Source organism: Musa acuminata, chromosome BXJ2-3 (genome assembly GCF_036884655.1).
Source record: "Musa acuminata AAA Group cultivar baxijiao chromosome BXJ2-3, Cavendish_Baxijiao_AAA, whole genome shotgun sequence".
Classification (NCBI taxonomy): Eukaryota; Viridiplantae; Streptophyta; class Magnoliopsida; order Zingiberales; family Musaceae; genus Musa; species Musa acuminata.
This window is the reverse complement of record NC_088340.1, coordinates 32900001-32909556: the sequence shown is the minus strand read 5'-3', so window position 1 is coordinate 32909556 and position 9556 is coordinate 32900001. Positions and strand designations below refer to the sequence as shown.

At 39.0% G+C, this 9556-nt stretch overlaps 1 long non-coding RNA gene across 2 annotated transcripts in view; it reads left to right on the top strand.

The window, feature by feature from the left end:
- Positions 1-9435: 9435 nt before the first annotated feature.
- Positions 9436-9556, top strand: part of LOC135607756 (uncharacterized) — a 1696-nt gene continuing 1575 nt past the window's right edge. Inside the window, exon 1 of one of the 2 annotated variants that reach the window (XR_010485255.1) lies at positions 9436-9556. This exon is cut by the window's right edge and continues 404 nt beyond it. This is a non-coding gene — a long non-coding RNA (uncharacterized LOC135607756). The other variant, XR_010485256.1, reaches the window with a different exon arrangement.

Sequence of the window (9556 nt, the reverse complement as noted above, 5' to 3'; positions counted from 1 at the left end):
TCCAATGAGCACTTGTACTATATCCCTAGTGTCCTCACATGAGCAACTATGAGATCGGGTGCATCTATCATATGGATGGGTATACAACACACTAGTCTATTTGGTTATTTTGATGCCCCTCTCGAGTAACATATGACCGGGATTATTTAAGATCTGTATTTAAAGATGAATCGGTCTTATTATCATAATCTCATTACGATTTGATTCCTATTGCACAGATACATGGACATCACAATATATTTAAACAATAGGCAATATAAAGTGATAAAATACTAAATAATAATAAGCAAAAAGACTGTGTGTCAAGTCACATGTGTCATCACTCACGTGATTGGCTTGTAAGGCACCTATGTGTTAGAACCCTTGCATATTCTAAACTTGGGGTTGATCTCTTTAGGGGATCGGTCTCCTTGGAACTCTATAAGAGTTTCTTCCTCTAGATTGGTGCTCAAAGGTTGCAAAAAATATTCATCTATTTTTTATCAAAAAAGATGAATACATGACTATTTATAGGGCTTCTAAACCTCAACTCCTAACAAGACTCCTACCCAAGACTCCCACTCAATTAGGGCTCCTACTCAAGACTCATATTTCTAACCAACTCCTAATGCTTCTCTTAAGAAGTAATCTCCAAACTAATCCTATCCTTAGCCGGCCTCTTCATCTCTTTAATAGGGGTCGGCTAGGTAGGTTTTACATGAATGCCCCTTCAATTAAGACTATCCTAGCTAGAGTCCTAATAGACCTACCCTCTTCAAATCAGCCTTGTCCTCAAGGCTGACGATCTATGAATTCTAAAAATTTATTCTTTAAGTCGTCGTATTTCTCCCAAGTGGCATCTTCTGCAGGTAGGTTCGCCCACTGTATTAGCACTTTAGTAGTGGGTTGTTGTCATTGAGTCACGATCTGTTAATCAATAATAGCACTCAACTGGGTCTGAAGTTCTCCTTGGTAGATGGTTTTAGGTTGTCTCGTTTTGTCCCATCTTGAGCTTTAAACGCAACACATGGAAGACTGGATGAATTCGGGAGCTAACTGGTAAGTCCAATTTGTATGCTATTGCTCCGATGCACTCCAAAATTTGGTAGGGTCTATAGAACCGAGGTAAAAGCTTCATAGATGCTCTAGTCTAGATTGATGTTTATTTGTATGGCTGGAGCCATAGGAAGACCCAATCTCGTACTAAAAATTCTCTTTCACCTTTGTGCTGATCATATTACTATTTCATCCTTACTTGAGCTATAGTGAGATTATGTTTTAGCAACTTCAGCATTTTATCTCTATTCTATAGTTCCCTATCTACTTGTTCTACTTTAGAGGTACCCAACACATATTTTGGGATCACAAGGGGAGGTCAGCCATACATAACCTCATAGGGAGTATATTTTGTGGATGAATGATAAGTTGTATTATACCACCACTGAGCCTAGGGAAGCCACTTTGTCCACTCTTTTGGTCGGTCACTAGTGAAGCATCTGAGGTATGTCTCCAAGCACTTATTCGCTACTTCAGTCTGACCGTCGGTTTGTGGGTGATACATCGTACTAATTTTCAATTTAGTGTCATACATATGGAATAACTCTGTCCAAAATCTGCTCGTAAAGACCCTATCACGATCACTTATAATAGATCTCGGCATCTCATATAGTTTTATAATATTCTCTATAAAGATTCGAGTAATACTAAAAGCAGTGTAGGGATTACGAACAACGCAAAAGTGAGCATACCTTGTAAGGCGATCCACCATGACAAAAATTATACCTTTTTCCTTATAAGGAGGGAAGCCCTTCGATGAAGTTCATTGATATATCAGTCCATATTGAGTCCAGGATGAGTAAAGGTTGCAGCTATCCGGGACTTGCCACTATCTCGCCTTTATGTCGTTGACAAACATCACATTGTGCTACAAATTTAGCAATAATATTTTTCATCCCTACCCAATAAAAATTTTGCTTAATTCTCTTATAGGTTCTAAGGAACCCGGAGTGCTCGGCCATAGGTATGGAATACATCTCTTGAAGGATGGTCTTTATGTAAGTAGAATTTGACACAAGCATAATGCATCCCTTATGACGTAATTCTTTTGAGTCTCAACTGTAATGAACCATGGAGCTTGGAGTTTCCTCCAATTTTTTATAATCTTACTGGTCTCCGGATCTTCTTGTCATTCTCTCTTAATATCCTTAAGGAAGTTACTGGTCGGAAGTGAAATGGCCGAAAATTCAACTTGCTCGGGTAGCCACGAAGCACATCTACAACAACATTCTCTTTCCCATTTTTGTAAGTTATTTCATAAGGGCTCCGGTGGATATCTCACATTCGAACCTCTACTCATCATAATGCCTACCATATATGTGTGACCCTCTAGGCCCAATATTAAGCTGGCCAAGAGTCATACCTGTCAAAACTCTTTCTGGCTCAGTGAATTATTATTTCCATAATAATCTACTCGACTCATCGACTGCGGACGTACTTGGCCACAATGCTGTAGTCCATAGATACAGGATAATCCAATCCATTGGACATATTTGTCCTCAATTACCATATATCTATAGTCCCTCATCCATCTAATATCTCAAAGTTCATATACCGAGCATAGTGCTATCAGACATTTACGATTTCTGCTCGAGTCTCACTCTAATCAAATTATCCCGGAGAACTCTTTCTCTCTCAATCTGAATGACCCTAGCAAGGGATTTATCTGAGCAAAAAGATATGAGACATTCCTCTTATGATACTGAGAGTAGATGATCCTCTATCGACACTCAATATTCCTTGTAAGGTTGGCTACCACTCCTAATGACCGGTCATGCTAGATCTGGAACCTCCAGACCTATAAGTCTGGTACCAAAGAATGGAGTACTCATACAGAACATTTTTGGTATCTCAAGTCTAAGGACCAGATACGCCACTAGGACTACAGAATCACTATTTGACAATAAGGCATCATCAACCATCTAGCATTTCATAAGCGGATCAATCAGTAAACTTATTCTCCAATGAGCACCTATATTGTATCCCTAGTGTCCCCACACGAGCAGCTATGAGACCAACTACATCCATTATATGGATGGGTATATAGCGCATTAGTCTGTCCAGTTATCTCGATGTCCCTCTCGATTAACCTATGACCGGGATTATTTAAGATCTGTGTTTAAAGATGAATCGGTCTCATTATTATGATCTCATCACGATCCGATTCTTATTGTACAAATCCGTAGACATCACAATATATTCAAGCAACATGCAATATAAAGTGATAAAATACCAAATAATAATAATAAGTAAAAAGACTGTGTTCAAGTCACACGTGTCATCACTCATGTGATTGGCTTATAGGGCACCTATGACTAGTAGGTCATAGGTTACTCGAGAGGGGCATCGAGATAACCGGATTGATTGGTATGCTATATACCCGTCCATATGATGGAGGCGGTTGGTCTCATAGTTGCTCATGTGGGTACGCTAGAGATATAATATAGGTGCTCATTAGAGAATGAGTTCACTAATTGATTCGCTCAAAGAATGATGGATAGTTGATAATATCTCATTATCAAATAACGATTTTGTCATCTTAGTTGTGTATCTGGTTCTTATACTTGAAACACCAAGGATGTCATATATGAGTACTCCACTCTTTGATATCATACTTATAGATCAGGAAATTTCATATTTAGCACATTTGATCATCGGAAGTGGTAACCAACCTTATGAGGGCAATGTGTTCTTGCTCAAGCAAATCCTTGGCCAAGGTCATTAGGATTAAAAGAAAAAGAGTTTTTTAGGAGAATCTAACTAAAGCGAGACTCAGTAGAAACCGTATGGGCTTAACAACACCATACCCGATATATGGTCTTTGAGATATTAGATGAATGATGGACTATAAATACATGATAATTGAGAACAAATAGGTCTAATGGATTGGATTTTCCTGTATCGTTTGGGGACTACGACGTAGTGGCCTAATACATCCATAGTTAATGAGTCGAATGAATTATTATGGAGATAATAATTCACTAAGTCGGAAAGAGTTCTGACAGGTATGACTCACGGCCAGCTTGATATTGAGCCTAGAGGGTCACACACATATGGTAGGTGTTACGACGAATAGAGGTTCAGAAATGAGATATCCACTAGAACCACTTTCTTATTGGATATCCAATAAGCCCATGAATTATTAGATCTTGTAGATAAGATCTAATAAGAGCCAATGAGAGATTATTTGGTAGAAATCAACTAATCCAAGATGCTTGGGTAGTTGGATGAAGATTCAGTACCCATAATGAAAGATCTATTAAGATTAAGTTGATAGAGATCTCTATATATAAGAGAGAACCAAAGGGGCCATAGGCTGACCCTGTTTGCCTATCACCTCCTATACTCCCTCCTCTCCTCTTCAACTGAATGCCCTAATTATGGGGCATGTGGATAGTAAGAAGGGTCGACCCCTTCTTGATCACGTGGAGCACGTGGAGAGGAGGATCATACAGCAATTTGAGGAGCGTCTTTGCTACATTTGCCATGTGGATCACCGCTAAAGAGGAAGATAATTAACCTCCTTCATTATTTCTCATAGGTCTATTAGTGTTTAGGGATATACGATCATCCTAGGTAACATATCTTTTACATATGTATAGTTTTCGATTTTATAGATTTTTACGCACTAATCATTGCACGATGATAAGAAACTTTTTATGTGAAAAATTCTGGGATTTTATCTATCTGTTCTTCCACTACATATGTGATGCTATCTTAGGTTTTCCAACAAGAGATCTAGTACCCAATAGGGTAAGATTCATTAAAGTTAAGTTGATAGGGACATCTATAAATAGAAGGGAACCAAAGAGGCATAGGTTAGACCCCTTTTGGTTGCCACCTTTTATTCTCCTCTCTGCCTCTCTTCTTCAGCCGATAGCTCTAATTTAAGGTGTGTGGATAGTAAGAAGGGTCTATTAGGATCGAGTCAGCACTAAGAGGGGGGAGGGGGATTGAATTAATGCAGTGGATAAAAATGACGTCAGTTCGAAAAATCTTCGTACCATGAAAATCGATATCAAAAATGTATTTAACTTGAAAGTGTTTATAAGAGTGTAATCAGAAAGTAAAGCATATAAGATAGTTTGTAGTAAAGGTAAACTGCAAGAAGTAAATGCCAACCGAGTTTTTATAGTGGTTTTGTTATCGTGACCTATATCCACTCCTGATTCCTCTTCCGCCGAGGCCACCGGCATCCACTAACGATCTTCCTTCAATGGGCGAAGATCAACTACCCTTTTACACTTTTTTTCCTTTTCATGGGTTTAAGAGACAACCCTTACAAGCCTCTCTTTTTTAGACCTCACTTCTCCCTTTAGATAAACTTCTAAATAGTAGGAAGAAATGATCCTAAATCCTAATAGAGTTTCCCAATTTTTTCTCAAGTATTTTTTTCCCTTTTTCAACTCAATTTCATGCTTAATTCTAGCTCTCCATGCAGGAATAGCTGGGGTATTTATAGACTCCAAATGTCTTCAAAATTGGAGCAAAACAAAGTCTCATCCCAGGTTTCCTAGGTCCTAGCAGTACCACCGCATGTGCTAGGCAGTACCACTGCCTGTAGCATTGATACTAGCCAGTATCAATACCCAATCAATACCCAGTCTAATGGTATCATTGCTTGAGAGACTATGTTTGGGCGGTACCACCGCTTGACACTGACTGAGACTGACGGTACCACCGCTTGACACGGTCTCGGAGACTACGCCACCGACGGTTCCACTGGTTTGGATCATTGTTTGGGCCTTTCACTTGGCCCAACATAGCCCATTCTTGAACTCAATTGGACCAGTTTCAACCCAATTATGGCTAAAACCTACTTCGATTTAGATAATTATTACAAAGCTTAAATCAAATATTATCCGATATGTCATTGGTCTATCGACGCTTCATCCTCTCTTGTGGCCTATTACATAATCGGCTAGTTGAGCTCTGTAACTCCGATTTCTTTGGTATAATTTTCGTTCTTCTTGGCCCAATGCTCGAACCTATGGTCCGAAGCCTTCTGCCGATACGTCAACCGACCCTCCGGCTCGACATCCAATCTTCTGACATGTTCCACTCTAGCCCAACATGATTCTTCCTACTTTAATTATCTCTCCGTGATCGAAGCTTCTTGCGTCACTCAAAATGGATATCAGATCATAAATATATTAATTGATTTCATTATCAAAATTTGAGATTCAATAGGGTCGGCCCCCTTCTTGATCACATGGTGCATGTGGAGAGGAAGATCGTATAACTATTTAAGGAGCATCTTCGTCACATCTACATTATGAATCACCACCAAAGAGGAGGACAGTTGACCTCTTTCATTCTCTCCTATAGATCTAGAAGTTTTCAAAGGTATACGATCTCCCTAGGTACCACTTCTTTCATATACGATTAAGAAGAGGTCGACCCCTTTTGTTGTCCACATGCCCCAAACAGGGGCTATCGACTAAGGAGGAGAGGGAGAGAGGAGTATAGGAGGTGGCAACCAAAAATAGTCTAACCCATGGCCCTTTGGTTCCCTTTTATTTATAGAGATCTCTATCAATTTAACTATAATGGATCTTACCCTATTGGGTATTGGATCTCCATCAAACTACCCAAACTTTTTGGATTAGTGGATCTCTACTCAATAATCTCTCATTATCTCTTATTGGATCTTATCCACAAGATCCAATAATTCATAGGCTTATTGGATATCCAATAAGACAAAGGCTTTAGTGGATGTCTCATATTTGAACCTTTACTCGTCACAACACCTATTATATGTGTGTGACCCTCTAGGCCCAATATCAAGCTAGCCGTGAGTCATACCTGTCATAACTTCTTCTAACTCATTGAATTATTATCTTCAAAATAATTCATTCGACTTATCGACAATATATATATTAGGCTACTACATCGTAATTTTCAGATGATACATGGGAATCCAATCTATTGGACTTGTCTGTCCTCGGTTATCGTGTATCTATAATCCTCATCCATCTAATATCTCAGAGTCCGTATACCAAGTATAGTATTGTCAGGCCCATATGGAATTTGCTCGAGTCTCGCTCTAATCTAATTCTCCCATAGAACACTTTCTTTCTCGATCTAAATAACTCTGGCCATGGATTTTCTAGAGCAAGAACATGTAAAATATTTCTCTCATAATACCAAGAGCGGATGATCCTCTATTGATACTCAAATACTCTCGTAAGGTTAGCTATCACTCCTAATGATCGGCTATGCTAGATCTGGAACCTCCACACTTATATGTTTAGTATCAAAGAGCGGAGTACTCATATAAGACATCCTTGATGTTTTAAGTCTAAGGATTAAATACAATTGGGACTACAGAATCGTTGTTTGACAATAAGGTATTATTAACCGTCCAGCATTTCGTAAGAGGATCAATCAGTGAACTTATTCTCCAATAAGTATCTACACCATATCCCTAGTGTCTCTACATGAGCAACTATGAGACTAACCATCTCCATCATATGGATGGATATACAGCACATTAGTCTGTCTAGTTATCTCGATGTTTCTCTCGAGTAACCTATGACTATGATTAATTATGGTTTGTGTCTAAAAGTGAATCAGTCTCATTATCGCAATCTCATCACGATTCTTATTGCATGGATCCATGGACATCATAATATATCCAACATGCAACATAAAGTGAGAAAATACCAATAATAATAATAAGCAAAAAGACTACGTAGCGTGTTACACGTGTCATCACTCACGTGATTAGCTTGTATGATATCTATGACTAGTAAAGGCAAAAGACTTGAGTCATTGAATAGACTGACATCAGTACCTCATCGGTATTTATGTCGAGGTAGAGGCATTGAGATTCAGAAACAATAACTATTGCTTCTGCATTAAAGTATTATGAGTCGGGGGTAGAGCCTCCTCGCTTGAACACTCATTAAAGGAATCGACAGGTGGACGCTTCTATGATACGAACCCTCCTTGTACCAAAATATTAGGGAAAGATATCATTAACATTCAAATTACCTCGATATGATTTAGGTTTACGTTTATAGGACGGTTAAGGTGACGTGGAGGTATCCCCGAGGTGGAACTCTATATTCGTTAATGAGATCTACGTAAAGACTGAGCTTGAAATGTTTTCCTGACCTAGTCCACGATCAAGTTAGCTCGATGGTTCCTTCAACTGCCTCCTTTCAACTTATATCCATGTGCGTGGGAGTAGGTATTGTCATATTGATAACCACGTATTGTTTGACCTATCTGTATACCTATGTTTATGTCGAGTTGTTTGACCTGCCAAACGAGTGATTCCCGCAGAAATGTATGCGGTAAAATTTTCTTGGATTTAGGAATAACATGCTGAAACGCAATACTCAATGTTGGTATAGAACACTGAGCGCATGTGCCTCGAAACTGCAACAGCTCATGGGGCATACCGTGGACATCATCATTGGTTCGACACATTTGCAGTGCCCGAGAAAGGAAGAGAGTGACTTAACACAAGTTTTGAGGAATGCAAGTGCTTCAAGGACAAACATGTCTCTAAGAGTCCAAAAGAAAGTTTGGTATGTCTCTCTTTTATTCCTTCCTTGAGATCAAAGATCAATTCATGAATGAAATATATTGTTTGGTGGAAATCCATAATGACACAGCAGGTTGCAAGAAAATTGATTCTGGTGACTCTGATAAGCTAAAATCCAACTACAACTTCAGAATAGATCATGAATTTGAATTGCTGGTATCATGTGATGATTTAGGTTGAAATGATTCAGTCATGTGAAGTATGATTTTCTATACTATTTAGTTAACAATCTGATGCAGCACATATCAACTAGTTTGAACATATTGACTTGCAATATGGGGTTCTTCAACCAAACTTAAAGAACATGATTAGAAGAAGATATAAAATACTGATGAGCTTCTTGTCTCTGGTCCTCAAACCTTCAGGAACAACATAGTTTGGATAAAGAATGATTTGGATCGACAATATTGATGGCTCATTTGGTGATTACCTAATGGAAACCCTCAACCTGATGGAGAAATGATCGACCTATAAAGACCAGAAGCAGATCTTAACAATTAAGAGCAGGAAATGAGTCAACACCAGGAGATGGTACTTGCAGTTGTCGCACTCTGTGTTCCCTGTTCGAGCTGTTGTCTCATCTTGTCTTTGTTCCTGTTCTTCATTTAACAGCACAGGCCTTGAGTCATTGTTCATGTATATCTGGGACTGAACAATTATCTGGTGGCTCAGACATGATCAGACTGCAGAGTTCGAATGCCTGATCAGCATGCAAGGCTAGTTAACCTGCTTCACAGAAGAAGAAAAGCTGGTAAATGATCGTTTGTGGACTTCAAGTTGTTCATGAACTCGATGGTTTTCCTTTTCTCAGCCAAGATGAACTTGGAAATGTACGCCCGGGCAATGGAGAAAGGAAACAAACATAGTCTGGTGATCGGTGCCAAGAAACAAACAAGCTCCACAATAGATTCATCAGTGATTGAGAGTGATCTCCGGAGATGCTGCTGCCTGATTCAACCTTGTTTG